Here is a 24,589-nt window from a genome sequence, read left to right on the forward strand (position 1 = left end):
GTAAATAAATGGGAGTTTTAAAAAGTTTCCTCAAGTTTTTTTCTTAAAAGTATGGGTCGACCTATAATCGAATATATTATTTTTTTTTTTCGGCGACTTCAATTTTTAGGGGGTCGACCTATATTCGTGCTCGACCTATTTTCGAATAAATACGGTATGCCCAAGCGAGCAGGCTGCTTGGCGCCTGGCATACTGCAAGGGAAACTTACCCGCTGTGCACGCATGAGGCTACAGCCCTTCCCGAATGGAGGCAAAAGAAGGGAGGGTGGTGGTACTATTGGTGGCCAAACCAGTCGTCTAAAGCCATTATGAATGACATTTTGGAAGGTGTGTTTCCTTTGCAGACTAAGTCGACCCAGTCACGAGTGCAATGGTGGGTGGTGTGCTGACAGACATCATTTCTGAGGTCGGAAGCGTAGAGCCTGTCGCTGCCAGGGATGACAAGGAAAGAGAGGACAAACCACCAGTGGAGTGTGGTCATCCACTGAAAATTCATAGCCAGCTGGAATGCCGACCGCCTCTTCAATTTTGAAGCAGGTGGCGAGGAAACTTCCCCTGTGTTCACTCGTTAAAGCAAGAAGTGCTGGCTGTCACTTTCGAGGATAAAAGGGCGACGGCAGGGACGCACTTTTTCAGGCATTCAAATTGTTGGCGTGTCTTACTACGTCCCAGTCGCAGTGTACTGTTGGCATTCACAACTTTCATTAGTTAAACTTTCATCGATTTGAATTAAGGCATCAACCCTTTTGCGATTCAAATTAACAAGCCGTTATCATACATGAGGCATGTCTAGAAAAAATTTGCGTAGAGCAGGGCCATTGTGTTTGCGCTTCTCACGGCCAAGTCGCTCAGGCTAACATTAGGCTGAAGCAGCAGTGGCAGCAGTGATTGAGTGCACATATTCATGTCTTGGATTTGGATATGGATTTGGCTTGCAAACAGCCTACAACCAACACCGAGTTCCGGGCTTCTGCAGTGACAGCAAGGCGTAAGCGTCATGTTGACTTTCAGGTTCGTGAAACAGACGCAACTGTGAGAGTGATCTACAAAAACTGCTTTGATGTGCAAAGTGCAGAAATGGGATAAACAGTTCGAACCCCGCATATGGCATCAACGTAAGTCTAATATACAAGTCACAAATTACGTCTTAGTGGCAAAAAGAAAAATAATATAACTTCACGAAGAACCACATAAATCTTAGGGAATGCGATATGCTAATGCATTGCTAAGGATCTACCAATTGATCTTCAATAATATATTTCTTGTTTCTTTTTTTGGTCTGCTACTGTGTCCGTCTGATCTAGACTACTCTTTTAGATGCAACGCATCTCATGCTCGCCGCTCTGTCCTTCCTGCGTGTGTCCGGCATTATCCGCACAGCTGCGCCTCTCCTCCTCTCCTCCTCCGATAGCGAACACTCTCTCCCAAACAGCTGCGAGTTGGCGCAGCGCGCTCTCACTTCGTTGCTAGGTGCCGGTGGGCGGCGCTGTGGGCGCTGCGCATGTGCAGTACTCTCTCTCTCTGCGCTCTCCTCTCCTTCAGGCGCTGTGAATATGAAGCGGCATGCCGCGCTCCAATGGTCTCAGTCGACGGTCGTCCACGTTACGCTTGCACTCTCTCGCAGTACTCGATGATTGCTTGATACAATCGTCGAGCCCCTAACTGTGCACTTTACGGACCACAAGGCACTTATTCTTGTCTGCAATAAAGATCGTACCTGAGCATACGTGTACTGCATGTGCATTGCATGGTGAAAATGGAAAATTACGCCCACCTCCCCTTCGCGTGAGAATCACTGCTATAAGTGTAATCAATACGATGGAAAACGTCAATGGAACCCCCCATGAGATGCGTTGCATCACACCAGGGTTCCTGCGAGGGGAGGTGGGCGTAATTTTTTTGAACTAGTCCACAATGTGGTTTGCCACCATCACAGCCATTGTCAACTTAAGAATCAGCCTTGTGCACTTTTTGTCAAAGAAGATGCAATCCGTGCCAGCGTCAGTTAGTGCTGTGTCCTGCAAGGATATGTCTGGCATTACCCGGAGCTGTTAGCAGTGCCTCTGAGGCATCGTTGTATACAAATCAATGAACAGCCGACAAACCGGCTAATCTTTGCCAGTGTATAAATACCACCTAACAGTATATTTCATTTATTTCATACTGCTGGTGGGTACGATACAAATACTAAAAACAATGTGCTCAAACACTCAAGTCACTGAAAGGAAAAAAGAACAGGTTCGCAGACCGACAGCAGTACACTTAGCAAGGAAAACACCATAAACCCTTATAGAGCTGCTTTTATGAAATTCCGTTCTTCCGCTGTTTGCAGAAAAAAAGAAAATTTAATTGTACGAGCACATGCGAAATTTGGTCAGCTGACAGTGAAATTCATGTCTCCTCTATGTGGGTGGCTCGAAACTTTTAATAAAACAGAGTGTGGTATATTTTGGGAAGTATCGTATTTTCGCGCCAAAAATGTGACACTTTCAGTGGCAAAGTAAAAGTTCAGATAATACGCGGGTTTTTTCCCTTAGTGCAGCTTCACGGGAATACGCGTTGTGCCGTGAAGCCCCTACGCGGTAGCACTGATGCAGCGATTGCGCAAAACATCCAAGGACAAGGAAGAAAGAGCAAGGACGAGCGCACTCTCACAACTGAACTTTATTACGGAATTGTGACTTTTGCGTCGCAGTCAGTGTATTCTACTTGCCAAATTCATACACTCTTTCATACACTCATACACTCTTTCTGTCTACATATTACGTGATGTGTTGCTTGAGTAGTGGCATTGGTGCAGGCTTTCCTGTATCAAATGTGCGAGCAGTAGGCGAGGATTTTTTTTTTTTTAATTTTCTGGCGGGCTGAAAGTGGGAGTGTGGATTATATGCAAGGGCAGGTTATATGCGTGAAAGTATGGTAATGACTGGGAAAATAAGGGAACAAGATGAGCTGGGCTGGATTGGTTGGTTCACAAGGTTAAGCTTTGAACTGGTCCATGAAGACAGCACAGAACTGAAAGCACCCGACACCATCTATCACGTTGCTTTCAACTCTAGCAACATTCCTTTTTTTTTTCTCATCTCTTTTGACGGACTGCTAGAAAGGAGCTACCATTCTAACTTGGTGGCTTTGAGGCAGAGTCTCTGGTTTCTATTGTAACCATCTCAGTTTGAGCTACAACATGCCTACGTGTTATCTTTTTCTTTCTAGTGAGGTGATTTCTGTGTAAAGTTGTTTCGAAGCAACACTTGTGTGTACCCGTTTTTTTTTTTCCGCGGAAGTAACAGTGGTTTACTGTAACCTTAGGTTGCCGTAGGTGCAGTGGGCAGCGATCCTCATGTGTTATTGATGCTTTGTGCCATGCAGGAAGCGGCAAGCTCTGTACTGTTGACAAAATGGAATGTCGCCTCTCAGTTATCTCCTCCCTGCTCTCTCTCCCTGCCTAATCCAATCCAATCCAATCCAATCTTGTGCAGCAACTGACCCGGCGCAAGGTGAAGCGCTCCAAGTCGGTGCTGCAGCTTCTCCTGCAAGGGGACGGTGGAGGCGGCGTGGACTGTTCGGGGTCGTGCTCTGAGGAAGACGCCCGGCACAAGAACGTCCGGCAGACCGAGATCCTGGTGGACCTGAGGGAGGCCATCCTGCAGGTCGCCCGGCACTTCCAGGCCCTCGACCCCAAACTCCATGTGGTGCGTGGAACAACTCTAGTCGGAGGTCTGCCTCAGGTTCACACTGCATCGGGTTGCGCTGACTCAGGTTTTACACTACATCCAGATTTGTGACGGACGTCGTGGGTTCGATTCCCGGCCGCAGCGGCTGCTTTTCTGATGGAGGCGAAAAGCAAAAACGCCCGTGTGAGTGAGATTTCGGCGCACGTTAAAGATCCCCAGGTGGTCAGAGTTAATTCGGAGCCCTCCACTATGGCGCGCCTCATCGCCTGCATTGTGACGGCGCGTTAAACCCTACAATCAATCGAGATTTGTGATGGTGAGAGCGTCATGTTACAGCTGCACGGGGAATGGTTTTCTTGGGCGATGTTTTGTTGCAACTTGGCATTCAATGGCTTCACAACACGCAGACGACAAAAGAAAGACGACACAGTGCTTTCTATCGTCTTTCTTTCTATGTTGTTTCTTTCTTTTCTCTTTTTTTTTCTTTTATTTTTCTCACGCATGTGTGGGAGCGTTTTGAACACCAAGATGAACAGCTGCCAACTAGCCCAATTGCCTGTTCTGCTTCCCTTACAAGGTAGCACAGTCTTTGTAGAAATTTTCTAGGCCAAAACGAAGCCTTCTGGACCACAAAGAATTCAAATATTAAGCTTAGCCTTTAGTGACAAAATTATTTTGTGACAGTAAGAAAAAAGGTGTTTTCTTTAGCTTTTCTGCGTAAAGTGTTTCAGCCTAGCTCAAGACGTAAGCTTGTACATCGGAATGTTTGCGGCCTGTGCACTTCTGTCATGTCCTAGAAAATTTTGACAAAGGCTGTAGAAGCCAGGCACTTCTCTAAGTCCAGTGCAGAACGTTAATTAAATGCGTTGACGTGTTACGCCGTCTCCCCAAACCCACCTCAAAGATACCAAGCCACCCTTGTACGGTAGCGAGGGAATTTTCGGACCTAGAGAGGAATGAAAAATAGTCCGAATAAAACAGAAGTCGGAAAAATCCCCGAGTCGCAAAAACAAACTTCCTTCCCTATCACACGCAAAGGCAGCTTCCAAGTTCCAAGCGCATTTGCCTCGACCATGACCATCACCGTCCGACCAGGGAATGCCACCTGGTGCTTTTAAAAAAAGTGGTGGAAAAAAAGAAAAAAAAAAAAAACTGGTGACTTTCGACCCATTTCCGGCTTTTGAGATTGCTTGCGCCGGAGACTACGTGCAAAATTATGGCCTCCAAGATGAAAGTTTGTTGCCCCTGCGGGAGCCAAGCCAATCCCCATCCAATCCGAAGTTAGCCAGGTAGCTTATGATTCAAAAGGACGTCGTTCTGGACTCGCACTGTAGCTCTGTTATGAAAACATTTTTCCGGAAAATCGAACCTGTGGCTCCCTTTGGCTTTATTTTGTCTGAAATATCTGTTGTTTATATACATTACTCCTATGGGGCAACTGACGGTTCCTTCGTAAAGTCCAGAATATCCAGCAAGTCCAAATTTTTGGAGACCGAAAAAACGGTTGGCTACTGTATACAAAAAGAGTGGGTAAATTGGAGCCAAGGTAACGTTGTACAGCAAAAAAAAAAAAAAAAAGCATGGGTACAGTATATGTGAAAACTTTGGCCCAGGTGGGGCCCAAATACAGGCCATTCATGCCAAAACCCATGATTGTACCCCTAGGCTGCTGAGGCCGAAAAGCAGATCTCTTTTTGTAGTTGTGCAACAAACCAGTATCAGTGTTTCGTATGGTGGAAGTGGAATATTGCTGCCACCACCCTTATGTTACAGATGTACGAGGAACAGTTTGCTTGGGGCATAGAGAGTCATTTTTTTTTTAATGCAGCGGGGACTCGAGGAAACCAGTCTGTCTGCCGTTAACACTTGAGGAGTCGCACAGTTGCAGTGTGAAAAAATGGTATTACAAAAAATCAAAGCCTCTTTTTTAAAAATAGTTGAAATGCCCATGCAACGGGAGTGAAAGCCAAAGTCCAAAATCCCGTCACCAAAGTCCATTTCAACTCAGCCAAAGTCCGAAGCCAACAACCAAGGCTGCTTAACTCTTTCGGGACCGCTCCATAGGCCATCGATCACATATGATCGATGGTTTCACGAGCCTGCAGAATACAAATTTTCGCTCGATGGAACACCTAGCGACATCTAGGAGATAGTTTGAAAACTGTAGTTTTCTTTTTTGTGTAGTTTCTTTTTTTTTATTGCCAGGCGACAACGCATCAGATATTTTATTCTGACGGGCAGTGGTTTCGAATGTAAACAAACATGGCGTCATACTCGCGCGAGCGCGATAAGAAATCCGCCTCATCTCGTCTCACATATCTTCGCCTTCTGCTGTGGATTTTAACGATGAGAGTGGCAGTGAAGAGTCGGAATGCGGCTTTAGAGATCAGATTTCAGCTCGAGTGAGGATTCAGGTGTCGATCAGCCTGGAACATCAATTCGCGCTCAAAGGTAGGTGTTGGTTTCGGTTTCAATTGTCTCTGGAGTAGGTATGTGCGCTTGAAATATGTTCTGGCTGGTTTATATTTGTTCGCTAGGGTGTTAACTACCTATGGTGGGGATCTCCTGCCACCATTTCAGAAAGGGATAAGTTTTCGCCGAGACGAAAGCCCGGCGTGTACCTGGGCGACGACATAGCCATGGCCCTAGTGCCAAAGAGATCACGCACAAAACAAAAAACCAGTTTCACCTAGCCGCATCAAACTTTTGTGATGAAGAAACAAAGCATTGTGTTAGATTTTGTATATCCTGAAATAATTTATTTTTTTTAAATAATTTTATATTTACGCTTTTTTCTATCTTTTTCTGTAGTTTTTTTACAAAGTTCTTACTTTAAGATTTTTTTCATGGTTCTATCGTCAGTGTTGAAGTAAAACTTGTTATTGTCAAAGAACATATAATTAAACATATAATTAGCTGCATTTTGGTATATGCTAAGGTAGGATGGTGCCTTTGCTTTATGTAATAAAAAATTTGTAGCGAGACCTTACTTTTTCATCACTTTTTCGGGTGGTCCCGAAAGAGTTAAAGAATGTATTTCATCATCATCATCGCTAACTGTTTGTACTGCAAAACTAGAATCTACCTATTACAATGGGTCCGTTAGGTATGAAAAGACGTCCCATTGATACATAATAGCCTCTAAGTGAGTGCTTTGCATAAGAGCAGACTTTGCGCTGCTGCCAACAAGTTTGGAAGAGATAAAAAGGTTGTAAATTTCCGTCACTTGGGTTGCGTTTAATGTAGGGAAATTTCAAACACCGAAAGAAAAATTCAGATATTCTGTTTAGACTCAAATCTGATAGCATCACCATTTCGGAACTTCTTTTCATAGTATTTCAAATTTCTTAAGCACAAATCAATAGCTGCTTCGCTGAACTCAGACACATCAAATTACACTGTGCTCAAAACAGTGAATGCTCTGGTGAAAACGCATTGCATTTACTAGTTTGGAGTTGGATGTGTCATGCTTTAAAGGGGTCATGAAAACAAAATTCATGTTTGGTTCATTCAAAAGGCTGTTTCTTTGTGATAAGAATGCCAGCAATTGTATCGCAAGTTTCAAAAAGTGAGATATTCGTGAGATATTCAAGCATATGAAGCAGTGGCGACTCCCTAATCACTTTCCGTTGATTTTTTTGTGATGTCATGGAATCTTGTTCATGCGGCTGGCGGCTAGTGACCAAATCAACCGCCAGGAAACATTACTGGGCAATTAGAGGGGTGTCCTTTGGCTCCATTTGATTGTAACACTTGAATGCCAACGTGCAGATAACACACTGACAACTAAATTTTGATAGATGGCCTGTATTACATCGCTCCTGCCCATATTACGTTACTGGCATGCAGAATTTGAAAAATTTTCTGCATTTCTTGCATTAAATAATATCTTGTTTTTTTTTTTAGCTGGAACAAAGCTGAGTGAACTACTAAAGGATAGGTTTTACGAAGAGCAAAAAGTTGAATTTTGTTTTCGTGGCCCCTTTAATGCGCAAATCAAACAGGAAGCAAGAAAGAGCGCACCTTCTGTCTGCAGGTCCTCAACTCGGACTACTCCATGGAGAGCCACGCGCGAGACCACGAGAACTTCGCCAACGTGTCCCGCTCGCGGCACCGGCGTGCCAAGGCCCTGCTCAACTTTGAGCGGCATGATGACGACGAGCTAGGCTTCCGCAAGAACGACATCATCACGGTCGGTGGCTCTCTCTCGCTGGCTTGTCAGCGGGCTTGGGTTGGCTCGCTTTTCTCGGCTGGCTGTGCGGTTGATGTAAAGGTCAAAAAAAAAGGTCGGAACACAGCTGAACATAACCATGGAGCGTAATGGCGCAGTTGCACAACAGCGCAGTGCTGGGAACAAGTGCGAAGTACGTGTAGTGCTTTGTTCGCACACCGCCGGAACCAGCCGAAGCAGCAAAGAGCAGGGAAAGAGTGCAAAGTACATTTTGTTCTCTGGTCGCACACCGCAGTGTTTTTATGGGGCAAGAAGGTTTGTTTTACATTCAGCAGCTGGTGCCCCGCAAGCGCACAATTTTTAAATTGTGAGCCACGGCATTTGCGCTCACGTCTCTGGCTACTGTTGAGATTTATTATTGGGCCTGTTCGATTTTCCACTTCTGGCTGCCCGGGGCTGCCCGCGGGCTGCCAGAGGCGAGAGCCGGTGATTCGTTTTTCTCGGGCAGCCCGAAACGTCACTTCCGGCGGCGCCAGAAAACGTCTTCGATTTTTCTGGGTCGGGAACTTCTGGCTCCCCGCAAGCTGCCAGAGCCGCCCGGGCATTCGTGGGCTGGTGGCGAGTGGGCACAGATCTGGCAGATAGCAGACGACGCTGCTAGCAGACGAGGAAAGGAAAGCGGCTCGGCGAGTTTCAAAATGAAACTGCGAACATTTTTTGTTCTTTCAGATTTGATGGTTTGGAATTTATTTATGGGTTATGAAAAATCACTTTTACGCACATTTCAGTTTATTTTTCGCATTGCAGCACTCTTTTTTTTTTTTAGCAAAAAGAGAGTTGACATGATCCGCGCCGAAACGGTCATTTGCGGTTCGTCTTCCGACAGACATGGATGGCCTATTTCAGCTCAAGGGCGAGGACGGCGTCACAGTTCTAGACGAAGCCATGTCTGAGTTTATTATTTCAGCAAGTACATTGGTTGTCCGGGTGTTATGAAGGAAAGTTTTCGTTTATTCTTCCGGAAAGAAAAAAAAAAGCTATCCCGCACCACTGTGGCATCGTGGGCGCTGCCAGGAAAGCCGGTGAACACGTTGATGATCACCCTATGTCCGCATTGTAGATCCCCCGAAGTACGATGGAGTGAAATTTCTTGTGATTGTAGTAACTTCCTTCCGACTCCGAGGGTCTAGAAATGCGGCACCCATAAATCGTGCAGATCATGTCAGACAGTCTTCCTCTTCCTCGCCCGCTTGTTTAGCTCCAATATTGCTCAGTCGGGCCAGAATATTTCCCGTCCACTGATAGAAATATATAAATCCGATGACTCGATAGGCTGCGTAGTCACCAGATGATTCGCTCACGCCAAATTCGTTATATACTGTGTACCGATTTACGACAGGGCAATCAGATCTGTCTTTTGGCCAGGTATTTCAGGGTGCCCTCGCAGGCCTTCGGGGTAGAATTCGTAGTGTTGAAATTCGGCGACCAGGGCGGCCACTGTACGCCGCAACAGGCGAAACAGTCTCCTGAACTCGAACTCCAGGTAGGTCAACAACGTTCTTCCTGCTGGGCCATCGCGAGGACGACGCACACATTGAAAACGTCGGCTTCGCAATCGTACTCTTCATCGTTAAGGTGAGGGCGGTCCGCAAACAACGCGTCGGGGAGAGCAGCGAGCGCACTTGCATCGTCCGACATTTTGCCGCTGAAACTGTAGCAGACGACCGAACAAAAGTTGCTCCGCAGCGCTCGTAGCAGCTGGGATTTCTCGGTCCTGGCTTCCGGTGTATCCCGAGGCGCTTGAACAACGTAATCACGACGTAACTTCCTGCCCGAGAGCAAGCTTCTGGCAGTCTGCGGGCTGCCAGAACGCCCGTAAATTGAACAGGCCCATTGTTGGAATGCATTTTTCGCATTTCCGCGCGTACTGTAGCGTGATATCGTTGCTGCGTTCACCTACGGCATCAGCAACCATGCTGAGATAAAAACACATTATTGTCAGGTTCGGGACAATAATAATAAAAGAACGAAAAACTTTCGACGAGACTAAGTTCTATTGCTCCAAACCACCCAAAATAAACACAACAGAAACAGATACAGTGATAAGGGAATAACAAAAGGTGAGCGTGGCTAACTGTTGGCAAACCGTTACAGTTCAAACAAAAGTAGAGAAAGTACGTGGTTTGTCACCGAAAATGGTCCACCGCACCTCACTTCCCGGTAGCACAGTCAGGGCGTGACATCTCGTGGCTGAAGGTAGGGCAACGCGCTCCGAGCTCCCGTCGCTGAAGAGCCGACACAGCTCTCTTGGAACGTCGCTGCCTTCTGCCGATGTCCGACGAGACAACTTGCTTGCGGGAGAGGGCGTCAGGGGTTTTGTTGTGAAGGGCCTCTTGGACGTGGCCCGGGTCAGGGCACCCGGCCGCCAGCGTTCCGGTCTCTCTTCACTCTCGGTGTTCTTCCTCGGCCCCTTCTGCCGCCACCTGCTGTCGCTGGCCGCTTTCCATTGGCTGGTCGCCGGCGCAAGCTCGTGCCGTGGTCGCGAGCATTCGGCACTGTAGCTGGTGTCGATGACCTTCGCGCTGCGTGCATTGCGTCTTCTTTGTTGTCGTCGTTTTGTGTACGTCTTTTCGTCTCATGCTGGTCCTTTTTGCCGATGCAATTTCTTCGCATGACATTTGCATTTTTTATGCATTTTTTATTCAAAGTGACAAAAAAGTAAATTCTCAAGAAGAAAAGTGGGGGGAGGGTTCATTACGCGAGTAAACACGGTAAATGTGATCAGCTATTTCTTTGTTCCAGCAAAACTGTTAGCAGGTCTGCATTTGTCGGAACATTCTTATCAGAGCTTTTCGGTCGACCAACTGGCCTGTAGGGAAATGCATTGCTGTATTTTCGCTCATATATCTCTCACCAAAAATGCGAAAATTTTAGTGGCACAGTAAGGGTGTGGATAATACAGTGTAGACCGCTTATAACGTATGTCGCGGGAGCCGTAAAAATCCGCACTATAAGCGGTAGCGCACTATAACCAAAAAATGTGCGAATCCAACCACATCGCCACCAAACTCTCAAATCATCCTTTATTTATCATCCCTCAAACGCACGGCACTTAAAAGCGAAGGACTGGTCTTTATATCGTATTTTTTATTTTCATCAGCCGCTACTGCAGGGTCACTGCAAGCGCGGTGTTACGAACAGCGAGCATGTCTTTAACGAATTCCGTTGTGTTTGCGTTTTGGAGGATCGTGGCTGCGTTTTTAGCGTCTATGAACAGATGCTGCGGAACGTGATAAGAACGCCAGCGGGACTTTTTTTTTTTTTTTTACCCCACCTTGTGTTCACAATGCTGAAGGTGGCTGCTTATCAGCGCAACGTACTGGTGGGGGGAATCTTCGGCTTCGTGCGGCTCGCTTGTTCGGAAAGGGAAAGAGCGGTGGCTTATCTGCACAACGTTCTAAAGCGTGAACCGCATGGAGCGATTGCAGTGCACGCATGGAACATGCGGTGCACGCCGCAGGCGCGGCAACGTTGGCCCGGTTACAACTGGCGTAGTGTGCGGCGCGTTAAGAGGCGGCAACATGGCATCGGCCCTGGCCGCGAAGTGGTGCAGGAAGCTCCAGCGACCGCTTCTAACTGCTCGCTGAAATGCCGCACGAAGCGCAAGCGAGGGTGCTCACGCAAGAAAAGAGCTGCTAATATGGGCGAAAAGAGGAATATAAACTGCCATTCACGTTGCTTGAGAAAGTGCCCATCAAAAAACACCGCGGCGGTAGGCCTAAACACCTCTGACGCGGCCAGCCGGCTTGTCGGAGCGTTTCGGATCTCCCGCCATTAGGTGCGCCTCTCCCCATTGGTGCAAGTCGTCAGGCTCCTCCCACTGCCACGCGAAGAAGCGACCGCGAGCGCAAAATCGTCGACACGAGCGTGAAAAAACGAAAGCACGCGCAACGCCGACGTGCACGAATCGTGTGCGAAAACGCGCGCAGACGGGGACGGGGGTCGTTATCTTCCGAGGTGCGTCAAGCAAGGTCAGTTGTGGTTATCACGTAGGCGTGAACTAAAGGGTGCCTATTCTTTTCTTGTGCGTCGAAGTTAGAGAGCAAGGGGTGTGCGCTGCGTCAGATGGCGGATTTCATCCTTTTTTTCTTTTGCTACCCTAAAACGATGCCCCAGCTGCGCCGGTCGACCAGCAGTCCCGCCAGAAAACTGCACTATAGACGGTATTGCGCTTCGGCCAACCGCATTCTAAGCGGTATGCTTATGCATTGAGTTCTATGAGAGGTGAACCGGTGGTCACAAAAACCCGCGTTATATCCGGTCCCGCACTATAAGCGGTTACGTTATAAATTGTCTACACTGTACCTGGGGTTTTTCTCTTTAGTGCCGTTTCGCGGCAATGTGCGTTGTGCTGTGCCATGAAGTTCCTACGCGGTAACACTGACTAAGCCTGTCATGGCAGCGATTGCGCGAAACATACAACGACAGGGAAGAAAAAACAAAGACACGCTCACTCTAACAACTGAAGTTTATTACAGTCGAACCTCATGGTAACGAAACCGTGCGAGTACGAAATTCCCTCCGCAACGAATTATTTTCGCAACCTCGGTGAACGTCCATAGACGCCCGTGTACTTCATATCTCGCGACAACGAAATGTTTTTGGGAAGTGGTCCTGCATTAATGAAATTCTCTGCAAGTCCAGTCAACATTTTACCTACCCATTGTAGGCTAACAGTGGCCAAAAAGGGCTCAAATGCATTCTTTTTCGGACTCAAAATGTGTAAACTTTTGCCACAGCACACTTGAATGGCCACCGCCATATTTGTTTTCAAGAAAGCCGATGCAGCAGGCGGCCGCGGAGGCAGCCTTGCAGCGACACCACCAGGGGGCGACACATGGCTCACGACGTGGCTTTGGCTTGGTCTATGCTAGCCCGCTACCGCTGAACAGGGCATGTGGGTTTGTTGGGTGTGCCCCGATCGGCACATTTCTAAGATGCCCCTGCCAGCACAAAATTGAAAGTTTTTATCGCTACAAGATATGGCAGCCTTCATTGCCCATGTCAGTGGCCCAAGTGAAGCAAGGGAGAATAGCGCCGACGAGTTACCACCTGCAGCTTGCACTACTATTTTGCAAAGCGAGCGCGCCGCTCTTTAATGGCGCATGTATGCAAAACAAAACGGTGGCGGCTGTGGCCATTCTGGACTTCAACAAAGCGCTGCTCACTTAGCTTTGTGAACAGCATTGGAACAAGGAGGTGCCACTGTATGGCAAAGTTTTGTCTGCCATAGAAGAATCTGGACCTCGCTTGCATGTTCTGACATACTCTGTGCCGAGGACCAGGGAGAAAAACGTGCAGAGAAGGCGAACCCGCAGGATGTTTTGGATGCGTTTGACGCAATACCGTCGTTCTTAGGCGCGCACGACGATAACCACTTCTTGTAGTGTGGGAGCCGAGCTCTGAAGTTGCGGCAACATAAGGCTCGCAAAGTAATATAACCGACTTTCGGAAATAAATTTTCGGCTTGTGGCCAATTTTTTCTGTCGCTTATGTTTCGTTCTTGCGGCAGTGAAATTCCCGCAAAAGTGAATTTTTGGGCTTTCCCCGGCGGTTTCGTTATTGCAGGGTTCGACGGTAGTGGATTGCGACTTTTGCCTTGTAGTCAGTTTATGCTACTCGCTAAATGTATATGCTCTTTCTGTCTACATAGTATGTGATGTGTTGCTTGAGCAGTAGCCTTGGTGCAGCCTTTCCTGTATCAAATGTGCAGGCAATATGCGAGGATTTTTTTTTTTTTCATTTACAGTGGGCTGAAAGAGGGGTGCGGAATATATGCAGGGGCAGGTTATGCGCACGAAAATACAGTAGCTTTCTGACAGAACTCTATTGGTTCCACCAAGAAATCTTTGGCTTTAACAACTTGCGTACCTCTCAAATCCCTCGTTTTTTTGCAAAGAGAAGCAGAAGATTGCTGCAAAATTGACGTTTGGTGAATCATCTGTGGGGCTTGTTCAAACCTGTTGGATGGGACCAGATTGGTCCCATTTCAGCAAAACTGGAACGAATCGAATGTCTGATGCCCCGCTTTCTTGCAGATCATCAGCCAGAAGGACGAACACTGCTGGATTGGCGAGCTGAATGGCCTGCGTGGCTGGTTCCCCGCAAAGTTCGTCGACCTTCTTGATGAGCGGAGCAAGCAGGTAAGAGTTGGTTGGCTTCTTGACTGCCGTGCGCATGTTCCCATCAGCTAATGGCCACCCTTTCTTCACTGGGGCCGCTTTGTCCCTCCTAGTTAGAAATCCCGAATAATGTGGCCATTACAAATGTTTCTCTTAGTGGGAATTCACTGAGTGTGTTCTTTTGTGTTGTAGAATCATGTGAGAGTGTGTTTGTTCCATTGATGTTATTTTCATTTCTCATGCTCTCCTTTCTCTATTGTACACATATTCCTTTCCTTTCCTTTTCTTTTTCTTTGTTTGTTCTGTGCACCACGCTGAAGGCATCGTGCTGTTTGGGGGCACTTATCGAAATAAATTAATAGAGAAAAAATAAACAACGTTCTCAGCCGTGTTCCACTGTTCACAGTGCACTCATGTGTTCCACATGAACATGGCTAGGTGTTCACTCATTACATCTTGCATGCTAATGCAACAACAAGAAAAAAGGCCTTTTAACAGGCTTAGCCGAGTATAGATTTCACCCAGAGTGGGCGGATGGTTTGGTGTTGACACTTGCTGTAGAAGTATGCTTCACTGATTTGTATCTGAAGTTGTAACAGCATACTGTAGTTTGGACAAGCCGGGTCTATTATTGTGCAGGGTCTCAGGGTGGGCGAGTACGCATGCAGGCACGTTTTCTTACCCCCTCTGTGTTACTGTGTCTGTCCCGTGCAGTACTCGAGCGCAGGAGATGATTCGGTGACGGAAGCTGTGACAGACCTAGTGAGGGGAACGTAAGTGCTGCTCTGTGTTTGTTTGTTTGTTTGTTCACTCACCCATTCACTCACTCACTCACTCACTCACTCAATCACTTCTGCATTCATTCATTCATTCTTCCCTCAAAGGCTATAACTCTCCGCAAAAGTGCAAGGATAAGACGTGTTGTTAAGAGCCTTCATCACACTCAAGATTCTTTAATGGGTATTTCCTCAATTATTGTGCTGTTCTAGGCAAATATGTCAGCTTGGAATGGGTGCGGACAGATTTTCATTGGAAGCCCTACCTTCTTTCTTTTTTTTTTTTGGAAGAAAAACTTTGTTTGTCTAGAGGCATTTAGGGGATAATTCGTAAAAAAAACTGAGTGCAGATATGAAAGACTGTTTCCACAGGGTATCTTCTCCCGTGTAGGCAAGGTTACCGCGAACTGGGGGCAAAAATTGCTGCAATAAGAAAGCAGCAGCAGCTTCTCAAAATTCACATTTCCTGATGGACCCTCTAGGGCTTCGCAGTATGCAAACTCGTACCCTCTTTTTATTCGGTGGTTATGTTTCATCAGGCAACTACGGCGATGGAACTGCTGAAACTGGAGGAAACGACATCCATAAATGGGATCGGCTCTTCTTCTATTGCAGCAAAACTGTTTGTTAGCAGCACTGCATTAGATCCAACATTTCCCAACCAAATCTTCAACATGTTTAACAGTCTGCTGCCCACATTTGTTCACAATGGGTTACACATCAGTGAAAAATTTTGGGCAGTAATTTCATTGTGACGTCACTGGTGAGAAGGGATAAAAAGGGGCTGCCTAATAACCACAGGGCTTTGCTAGGTGCGGGCTACATCGAAGTGGTGTTGGTGTATCGCTGGCATCACTGGTTTTTGAGCAGTTAGTGCAACATACTCTTGATGTTACTTGCGTTTTCCGAAGGTCAGTATGAACATAGTACAGGGCAATGATGGGAGATACAATAAAACGTTGCGAGAGACACTCAAGGGAACCAAAAAACGTGTCTCCCATAACCAAGGTCTCTTTTATGCAATGTTGCTAACATGGGGAACATAGGAAAACCAACCAAACCGCTTCATTCAAATATCTCTTATAACCAAGTGTCTCTTGTAACGAGTTTCCACTGTAGTGCGTTTTCACGGACGAGTGTGTTTCAAATGTGTGGAGCTGCTCGTGCTCCATTTTCGTATGCTCATCTGTAGTGCAAGGGATGGGTGAGACACTATTGTCTCCCGTGAAGAGAAAGAGGGATTCTTCACTCACGTTCCTCCGCTCACGTGAGTGAAGAATGGGCACGGAGCAAGAACATGACGGGAGGGGAAGCGGCCTTTCCTTGGATGGCCAGACAATGTCGCAAGTGCCTGGCAAAGGTTAAAGGGGCCATGCAGGCAAAATACAAGTATGTTTTATTCGAAAGATTTTGTGTCTTACTGTTCATGCTTTATTCACTGAGAAATTAATCAATTTAGCTTACCGTATTTATTCGAAAATAGGTCGAGCACGAATATAGGTCGACCCCCTAAAAATTGAAGTCGCCGAAAAAAAAAAATAATATATTCGATTATAGGTCGACCTATACTTTTAAGAAAAAACTTGAGGAAACTTTTTAAAACTCCCATTTATTTACAACGCGGTCACCTCACTGGTCGGAGCCACACACTGCGTCGTCGTCGGAACTTGCGCCGCATGCGCCATGCGCCGCAGTTCATTACCCACCCCCACCCCCGACTGGCTTTGAAGGCTGAACGGCCAATCCCGCCTCGCAGCGCTAACTGTTGAGCTTTGGTCTGAATATCTTCGCAGGACACTCGGTGTCCTTTCGCACGCTCCTCTTCCACGTGCAGCCGGAGTTTTTTCTCGAGAGCCACGAAACGCACGACGCAGTCCCCTACAAGTAAAAAGTTCGTCCCGCTGTTTCTGCCATCCCCTGATCAGCTTTTCATTAACGACTTACTCTCGCTGAGCGGCGCAGTTGTTCAAGTTCTCAGCAAACAGGATCACCCGCCGCTTAAAGTCCGACGTGACATCGCGAAATGCGCAGAAAAACGTTGTGTGCGGAATTCACAACGAAGCAAACACAAAGAAAGCGCATGAAACGGAGAACGGGAGATAGTAGAGACAGCGAGCGAAGCAGGCAACGCCGTTCCGTTCACGAGGTGGCTACGCTAGGTGGCGAAAGTCACCTTTACCCCCACCTCGCGCTACGGCTCCGAAGACACCAAGCCAAGCCAATCTGGCTCTCTAGCCAGTACGCCAGCTCGCTCGCTCGCTCGTGTCCGATTCGGCCGCAGGTAATGCGCGATAGCCGGCAGTGACTGTGGGTGGTTTTCTTACGCTGATTGTTTTGTTATTTTTTCCTTTATTTTCTTGCCTGTCTTTGTTCTAGATGCTCCGCGCTGCCGCCTCAAATTGTGGAGCGCCGGGCGCGGCGGAGAAACGGATCGCTCGGTGCGCTCGCCATTTTTGATCACGACTATAGGTCGAGGTTCTTCGGTCACGATTATAGGTCGACCCTCAATTTTTAAGCACATTTTCGGGAAAAAAAGGTCGACCTATATTCGAATAAATACGGTAAAATTTTGATCCTCCCGCCAAATTGCGTGTTTTCATGACATCTGCGATGACATCACAGGCGCCACTCTGCAGCCGATTAGGGAGCCTCGTTTACCATTCGGTAACCTAGATGGCGCCACCGTACTGCGGTGGCCCATTTTCTGCCTTTGCTTTGTTTTTGACTGTATTTGTATCTGTCTTGTTTTTGTTAAAGGTAGAAAATCATCGTTTCGTAAAACATAGTGCTCGTTCGACAAATATGGTCACCTAAGACACCGTTGCTTATGCCAATTGGCCAGTGTTGACTGAGACAACGCCAAAGCACTGCAGTGCTGTGTATCTAAACGAAGCATAGTGCACGCAGTACCAACAGCAGTATGCATCGGTACTTCTATGTTTACGTGTGCTTTCGTAACCTTCACTGTTTGTCCCACCATTCTTACTGCTATGAAATGAATATGCACTACATTTAAGTGAAAATAGTTCTTTGTGCAACCTTATAAGCCCTGCCTAACTTGTGTTTGCGTTTGCCGGCCTCAGCCAATCACGGAGCTGGCTGGTATGGCATCACAGGTTCTGTTGCGGGAAATGAGCTAGTGGGTCACGAGGCCATTCCTTTTTTTCCTAATTATGTAGCTTGTTTGAGTGAAATTTACATTAAAAGGGGTGTCAGTATTATTCTAACGAGGCAATCTTTCTTATGAACCAAACTTGTGTCTTGTTGGCAGCTGTCGTGGGAGACAAAACAGCTTGGCTGCCGGCATCGGCATTTCATTGTGCAGTTTTGGAAAGTATGGTGGCCGCTATCATTTCGTCCATCGGGTGCCGCCACCCTCTCCTTCGCCGTCACAACGATGAAGCTTTGCAGTTCGCTTGGCTTTTCATTGGGACATTATCTGGTTGCTTGCCCGTGTTGCTTGCCATAGTGGGCCGTCTCACCGTCTATGTACCGTATTTACTCGCATAATCCTCGCACTTTTTTTTCGGAAAAGTCAATGCAAAGTTAGGGGTGCGAGAATTATGCGGGAGAAATAAAAAATCCGGTGCACAGTGTTGCCAATTTGCCTTATGGCAATCCCGCTAAATGTAGCGGTCGTTTTTTGTATAGGTCAGCTCAGTGTTGCCAACAGCAGCTATTTCTTTTTATTTTATTATTTACAACGTAAACAGTCTCCCGTCAATCAGCGATCATGAAATTGCCGCCTTTGCTTTCTGGCGCGCGCCCTATCTCGTCGTCGTATGTGCGTGCCCAACTCCAGTAACGCACGTTGAAGTCGGTGACGCCGAAGCGCCTGCCTGCGGCACGGTTGCCGTGTTCGATCGCGTACTCTTTCGCTTTCAATTTGAAAGCGGCAGTGTAGCTGGCGTTCCTCCCCATGGCGAAGCGGCACCAAGCACAAAACAATTAGATCAAAAAGTTCTCAAAACGGCAGCGAGGTATCCACCACTGACGCAAGTGACTCACTGACTGCTGCCGCTCAACGGCGGGACCACGACGGCGACACGATTACACGACGACACGACAGCGGGCTGCGCGAACACCGTCTAGTTGCGCGCACGCGAAACATGCGCGAAACCGGCTCAAGTACAGTGTGAGTAGCGTGTTAGGGCGCCTGTTAGGGAGTAGCCATGCAGGTTGTTAGGGCGCCTGGATGGCCTTGGATACACAGCGCTCTCTGCCGAACGGAGAGGCGGCGGGGGAGGGCGCGCGTTGGAGAGCGCGTGCACCATGCGGGTTTCGCGAGCAGGCAACTTTCGGTGCTGCAAAGTTGGGGGTGCGAGGATTATGCGAGGAACCAAAAAATCCAAGTTTTGGTGGCTCACATTAGGGGTGCGAGGATTACGCGAGTGCGAGGATTACGCGAGTAAATACGGTATTCTTGCTCAATGGGAATGGGTTTTGATTGCAGCGGTGATAGACAGAGAGCGGAACTTTAGGCACAAGAAATCGTGGTTTTGGGCTCATATAGTAGGCACTGAAAAGTGCAATTTATGCAAATATGGGCACGAAATACTGTTGTTTGGCCTCCAAGGCCCTCCAAAAAGAGCATTATTCCCTGAGCTGCTCCAAAAGGCTCAAGCTTGCTTCCACCCCTGCTGCAGTTCCGGTCTCAAGTGATAGGTGATGATGTTTGGTCACACGCACGGACAAATTTCGCTACATCATATTGTACGTTGAAATCGCAATGCACAAGCACACCTGTCTGAATGTCGTCACGATGCAGGCTGTGCCCAGCCTTGAAGGCTGTTCTGGAGTACGGCATGAAGCGGTCCACCATCCTGGGTGGAGTCTGCCACCCGTGGCTCTTCATTGAAGAGGTGGGTGGCCGGGTGGGGAGCCGCTCGGAAGGGACTCGTTTTGGTGGAGCTATCGAGGAGCTATCAGTGAAGCTTCTTTCGTATTGCCCCCAGAAGGCTGCTCTGCTGTGTAGGTGACATTTTTGCGAGGTGAATCTGGACAGCAGGTCGAAGCAAACGAGGGATGCAGATGAGTTTTTTTTTTTTTTAATTAGTTTAGACACTATCTCGAGTTTGAGGGGGTACACTGCTTTTAAAACAGCTTGCTTTAATTAAGTAAACACTGTGAAAGTTGTCAGTCTTGCTACTTTTTTTCCCACCGGATTCAAATATGCCATTATTTGCTCTCAAACATGGTTCGTGTTCATGTTGCACGCTTAATTGTGCATGTTGAAGCAGCAACCGGTGCATAGTGGCTCGCTCATTTCACACTTCGTATGTGGCATTTGTTGATTTAACTCTTTCGTTATGGCAAAAAAACGGCCGATTTTGAGTGCTTCCACAAAACGTTTTTTTTCTCTTGAGCTATTGGACACACTTAGCCTTGCTATGCATGAAATTGTAGCTCATAGATTGCTCTTCCAAACACAAAGCAGCAGTTTTGTTAAAGGTACAATTACTTACAGTTTATTCGTCCAGTAATCAGAAAAAAGCCCCCAAGAAAAGTATACGAAAAACACAAATCGGCAATTTTACCGAGACTAAAAATTATTTCAGGCATTTTAAGATATACAAATTGTTCCTGCATTCTTTGGCTATGATTCAATATATAAATCAACAGTGTACACCAAGGTTTGGATTTTTGAGGGCCCGTCAACATAGCGGAACTGACGGCTGTGCCACGCCGCGAAGGCACTGAAGGGTGAGTGAGTCTCTGTAAAATGTGCATCAAAGCATACTCTTTTGTGTTCTCGCACAAAATCCTTATCAGTTCGGTGGTAAAAATCAAGAAAAAAAATCCAGCGCTCTTGAGAAGCGTCGCGCATCGCCCTGCAGCGCTAATCTAACACGAGCGCCAGGTTATCTTGAAAGTGATAGCGCGATATGGCGTGGTGCATTTGGAAAAATAGCCTGGCCGTACGTTGTTAAGACCCTAAACAAAAACGTAAAACCGCAGTCGTCAGATAAGAAGCAAGTTTTGTTTATAAATACAACGCGAAGTCACAAAGAAATTACCTGCCAGCGCTTGTTGAAGTGTGAGGCACCTGAACCGTAGCTTCGTCGTCCAAACTGAAATCTGAATATCCCACATTGTTGCTTGACCCCTCACTGCTGCTGGAATAAAAAAAATCGACAGCAGGAGCTGCCGAAGTGCTTGCTACAGCAGTCCGACTGTGCTAGGGTCCCTAGAAATATGTGCTAGTCTGCCGTCCGCCAGCCACGAAGGGGGCTCCTCCGTGATGCATGCAGCGGCGGCGCTGTAGTCAATCGGAGCGCGGTGCCGGCCGGCGCGATGGGCAGCGGCGGACGGCGCTCTGCCGTGCCGCTGCTAAGGTGGCTACCACTGCTGCCTTCATAGTTCTGCCCTATTTCTGGGCGGGTTCAGCCCATTTTAACTGCCCCTTCTCGAACCCTATCCGTTTCTGTCGACAAACCAGATTAGCCAAATAAGTTCGCTCTCACCAGTACGAAGAGTTTTAACCGAAACGTGAAGTGACAGGAGGACGTTTTCGCGTATTATGAAGGATCTTGCCTTGTAAAAACCGCGAATCGTGTCGCTACGCTATTTCGATTTCGACACATACTCGGGGGCTTCGGGAACACTACCGGCACAGCGTCGTTTTGCAGCTTGGAAACATCATGCGGGACTTCAGCTAGAAAACAACCGTTCTTTGTGAATACCCCCGCCGTTGTTAACTGATGTATTAGTCAGCGCGTGAAAATGTGTCTGTGGTGTGTCGGCGCTCCGCTTTTTTGTATGGCTCTTTGGAACCGACTTTCTTTGCAAGTTTCCCAAGATGTCCCCTGTACGTGTATGTAAATAAAGGAGCTCGAACCGGTGCCTTCTGACCTTTCGCATCGTTCATCTGGAGGCCCTTAAGCGCACGTCTTCGCGGCCCCCTGCAGTTACGTCCAGTCAACTGGGAATCTGTTAAATGTAAATGCCAAATAAAACATCAAGACGTGTGCACATGCATACGAAGTTTTATCACCTTCAGCCATCAGATACAGTGATTTCTGCATAACTTGAACTCGGATATCTCGAAATACCGGTTAAGTCGAAACCTTCTTTTGCCGTGCATATACCTGCCATAGGCGACATTTTCCACCCTTTGTCTCGAAACGACTTTTCGGGGATCACGGATATCTCGAAATGTTGACAAAGAGGACGCAATGCAACATCCGCTGCAGGCAGCTGATAAGCTCTCGGTTAAAGCTTAGCTCCAATTACGCGCCGAACACCGTCGCGAACGGCAAATTTGCGCGGGGTACGCACTGTGCGCGGCCGATGTCCTGTTATCGGAGTGCTGTCCGACGCCTACATTGTTCATATAGCTGGGGAAGACGCTTCTGATCATGTGGACGACGACGTGTCTCAAGAAGTGCCAAAAACGGCAGGAACAAGAAAAACATATGCTTTGCCTGCTTTACAGCAAGATAGAATATAGCGTTGGCGACCAACAGTTGATGCGGCATTGAGAAGCTCGAGAACACGTTTTTGGGGCCAGATGCGAAGGCGAAACAGGCGAGCATCACGCAGTTCTTTTTCCGCAACACCTAGAAAAAAAATGTTTTTTTTGTCTGCAAATTATTTTGCCTGTATTCTGGAAGCGTCCCTGTGCATTGGAGCATTCGTTACCAGCACTAGCTCTTATTCCAGTGATCTGGCCGTATACATTTTTCGCATTTCGCTTAACCCAACACTCTGCTTACCTCGAAATTTTCAAAAATTTGGGTACTATCAAACCTCTTTTGCGTGCCTGTAATTTTCGTGAATACCACGATTTGAAACATTCGCCAGCATTGTGTACGTGAAACTGATTTTTAATAACACCCGGCTGCAAATCGCTTGCATTCCTCATTGCACAGGTTCTTTTTGATCACCCACACACTCGAAGGGAATTGCGAGGCGCACGCGGGGAAAGCAAAACGGGAGAATATTTGTGTTATGGCCAATCCTTATAATCGCGGCTGTTTGAAACCAAGGAGTAAAAATATTGACGTTTATTTATACTGTCATGACCATATATACCTTGCTTTATCCCCCCTCCTTCCGCACTATGCCCAAAGTATATAGGAACAAGTTTTTGCTGGCACAACATTTTACTCAAGCTTTCGCTTTTCTTCTTGTTAGCCTACCAGCCGGCTGCGTGCTTATCACCGTCAATGACGTTCGAGAATGACCCGGTAGTTTCGATGTGGAACAAACGCAGCTTCTGGTGGTGCTGCAGGGAGCTCTTTTTGAACGGGATCTCACTGTCGGAACATTGATGGTTGAACGCCAAGCTTTCTTGTGAGCGATTCCTTGTCGTCTGAGTTTTGACTTTGACTCGATTGAGCTTTCACTTTTACTCGCACGCATTTTGGACTTATGATCGCGCCGGATTTGACATCGACCCTTCGCCGTTTGATTTCACGCAAAGAAAGCTTCGTGTTCAACCATCGTTGCGGAGTGGAGGAGTGGATACTTTTTCTGACTGCACTCCTCTCCAAATCCAAACTGCTTTGACCATGTTGGAATTGTGCATTGAGATAGACGTCGGCTTCAAAACGCGATGGAGCCAGCTTCGATTCTGACCACGGGAAGCGTTTTTTTTTCCCTCTCACTTTACTCACAAACATCACCGTCGTCAGAGACAGTTGGCTTTCTTGCAGTGCTTTTTCGAGGCGACATAGGCCATCAGTGAGACATAGAAAGCTTCACTTTAATAATGGTTCAAGCGGTGGTAGTGAAACGGCTACGCTGGTTGCTGCGGTTTCATCCTTCGGTCTCATTCGCGAAATTCAGCGGCCGCAAAGAGGCTCCGTAGCCCAATTCGCGAAAAACTCGGGGCGTGAAACTAAAAGGTCTTATAGTGAGCTGATTGGGAGCTGATGTACCTCGTACCATTCGATTTCACCGCTCTAAGTGGCCGACAAACCCCGATGCGCGCTCGCGCTCCGCGGCAGTAGCGCACGGCACAGGCCGGCCTGCGGCCGCTCTCACTCCGGCCGCTCGGGCGCTCCGATTGCTCGTAGCGCCCTCTGCGCAGCGCTGTGCGTGCATCAGCGGCGCGGACACGCCTTCCCATAGAGAAAGCGCGCGGACGGCAGACTAGCACAATTTCTAGGGACCCTAACTGCGCGGAACGCGGCGCGAACCTGACACCATTTTCCTCCTAATCCCCTCTCCCTTTGGTTCAAATTCCTCTTGCTACATCGCCACCACACGCGACACATAAACAAACGAAACCAAAACTGAAAGAGAAGTTGCCAATGAACACACTAGATGGCGATAGTTGTCTGTGGAGCACAGGTTTTAGATTTTGCGGGAGATTTGAAATCATCGGAAGCCGGCTTCCGATTACCTATGGCGCCAGAGTGAAAGAGTTAAGGGAACATGACTGTCAAATTTTACCCATCTTTTTTGTGATCTCCGTCAACTTTTTTTTTGTTAGAACTTCTCAACAAGTTAGCCCTTTATCTCTGCATTGATGATGTATTTGTCCAGGAAGATGCAAGATGGTCAAAAAATACTTCGCAACACCAACGTAACAAAAAAAAAACGGCATGGCCTGTTTTGGTTAGGGAGAGTGAAGCATTGTTTTATACCTTTCTTTTTTTTATTTTCTTTGTCTGAAGGTTGCCAACAAGGAGGTTGAGAAAGACTTCAACTCGGTCTACTCTCGGCTGGTCCTGTGCAAGACCTACAGGTGAGCTTTCCTTTCCTCGCTGGCCACAAACACACTGGTGTGGCTTGGTTTTTACTGTTAAAGCCAAACCTAAATAAATAGAGTAATTGACT

At 47.4% G+C, this 24,589-nt stretch overlaps 1 pseudogene across 1 annotated transcript in view; it reads left to right on the plus strand.

Annotated features, from left to right (window-relative positions):
* Positions 1-24,589, plus strand: part of LOC144172784 (small G protein signaling modulator 3 homolog) — a 71,444-nt pseudogene that overhangs the window by 27,755 nt on the left and 19,100 nt on the right. The window contains exons 10-15 of the transcript XR_013323105.1: positions 3,480-3,692; positions 7,711-7,866; positions 13,944-14,048; positions 14,742-14,800; positions 19,572-19,665; positions 24,427-24,497. The product of XR_013323105.1 is annotated as a small G protein signaling modulator 3 homolog (transcript). The remainder of the gene's footprint in view (positions 1-3,479; positions 3,693-7,710; positions 7,867-13,943; positions 14,049-14,741; positions 14,801-19,571; positions 19,666-24,426; positions 24,498-24,589) is intronic.

The sequence above is a fragment of the Haemaphysalis longicornis genome, unplaced genomic scaffold (genome assembly GCF_048455015.1).
Source record: "Haemaphysalis longicornis isolate Haplotype H1 unplaced genomic scaffold, Haemaphysalis longicornis Haplotype H1 scaffold_26, whole genome shotgun sequence".
NCBI classification, from domain to species: Eukaryota; Metazoa; Arthropoda; class Arachnida; order Ixodida; family Ixodidae; genus Haemaphysalis; species Haemaphysalis longicornis.